The 1,540-nt window shown below is 35.0% G+C and overlaps 1 long non-coding RNA gene across 8 annotated transcripts; it reads right to left on the bottom strand.

Annotated features, from left to right (window-relative positions):
- Positions 1 to 42: 42 nt before the first annotated feature.
- On the bottom strand, positions 43 to 1,506 carry LOC127920414 (uncharacterized). Of its 8 annotated transcripts, none has more exons than XR_008106199.1 (6): positions 1,182 to 1,504; positions 959 to 1,085; positions 672 to 926; positions 449 to 511; positions 289 to 384; positions 43 to 192 (listed from the first exon to the last, which is right to left on the bottom strand). It is a non-coding gene; the product is annotated as an uncharacterized LOC127920414 (long non-coding RNA). The 8 variants fall into 8 exon arrangements; XR_008106201.1 differs by having other exon boundaries at positions 1,214 to 1,504; XR_008106198.1 differs by having other exon boundaries at positions 959 to 1,506.
- Between the last annotated feature and the right edge of the window lie 34 nt (positions 1,507 to 1,540).

The raw sequence follows: 1,540 nt of genomic DNA, 5'->3' as shown, positions 1-1,540 counted from the left end.
CTGTAGGGAGATCATTCAGTAGTTATATCAACCTGTAGGGAGATCATTCAGTAGTAATATTAACCTGTAGGGAGATCATTCAGTAGTAATATTAACCTGTAGGGAGATCATTCAGTAGTAATATTAACCTGTAGGGAGATCATTCAGTAGTAATATTAACCTGAAGGGAGATCATTCAGTAGTAATATTAACCTGTAGGGAGATCATTCAGTAGTTATATTAACCTGTAGGGAGATCATTCAGTAGTCATATTAACCTGTAGGGAGATCATTCAGTAGTAATATTAACCTGAAGGGAGATCATTCAGTAGTAATATTAACCTGTAGGGAGATCATTCAGTAGTAATATTAACCTGAAGGGAGATCATTCAGTAGTAATATTAACCTGTAGGGAGATCATTCAGTAGTTATATTAACCTGTAGGGAGATCATTCAGTAGTAATATTAACCTGTAGGGAGATCATTCAGTAGTAATATTAACCTGTAGGGAGATCATTCAGTAGTTTATTAACCTGTAGGGAGATCATTCAGTAGTAATATTAACCTGTAGGGAGATCATTCAGTAGTAATATTAACCTGTAGGGAGATCATTCAGTAGTAATATTAACCTGTAGGGAGATCATTCAGTAGTAATATTAACCTGTAGGGAGATCATTCAGTAGTTATATTAACCTGTAGGGAGATCATTCAGTAGTCATATTAACCTGTAGGGAGATCATTCAGTAGTAATATTAACCTGTAGGGAGATCATTCAGTAGTAATATTAACCTGTAGGGAGATCATTCAGTAGTAATATTAACCTGTAGGGAGATCATTCAGTAGTAATATTAACCTGTAGGGAGATCATTCAGTAGTTTATTAACCTGTAGGGAGATCATTCAGTAGTAATATTAACCTGTAGGGAGATCATTCAGTAGTAATATTAACCTGTAGGGAGATCATTCAGTAGTTATATTAACCTGTAGGGAGATCATTCAGTAGTAATATTAACCTGTAGGGAGATCATTCAGTAGTAATATTAACCTGTAGGGAGATCATTCAGTAGTTTATTAACCTGTAGGGAGATCATTCAGTAGTAATATTAACCTGTAGGGAGAACATTCAGTAGTCATATTAACCTGTAGGGAGATCATTCAGTAGTAATATTAACCTGTAGGGAGATCATTCAGTAGTAATATTAACCTGTAGGGAGATCATTCAGTAGTAATATTAACCTGTAGGGAGATCATTCAGTAGTTTATTAACCCGTAGGGAGATCATTCAGTAGTAATATTAACCTGTAGGGAGATCATTCAGTAGTAATATTAACCTGTAGGGAGATCATTCAGTAGTAATATTAACCTGTAGGGAGATCATTCAGTAGTAATATTAACCTGTAGGGAGATCATTCAGTAGTAATATTAACCTGTAGGGAGATCATTCAGTAGTTTATTAACCTGTAGGGAGATCATTCAGTAGTCATATTAACCTGTAGGGAGATCATTCAGTAGTAATATTAACCTGTAGGGAGATCATTCCAGTAGTAATATTAACCTGAAGGA

This window comes from Oncorhynchus keta, unplaced genomic scaffold (genome assembly GCF_023373465.1).
Source record: "Oncorhynchus keta strain PuntledgeMale-10-30-2019 unplaced genomic scaffold, Oket_V2 Un_contig_19444_pilon_pilon, whole genome shotgun sequence".
Taxonomy (NCBI): domain Eukaryota; kingdom Metazoa; phylum Chordata; class Actinopteri; order Salmoniformes; family Salmonidae; genus Oncorhynchus; species Oncorhynchus keta.
Note: the sequence above shows the minus strand (reverse complement) of the source record. Positions and strands in the feature narration are given on the sequence as shown.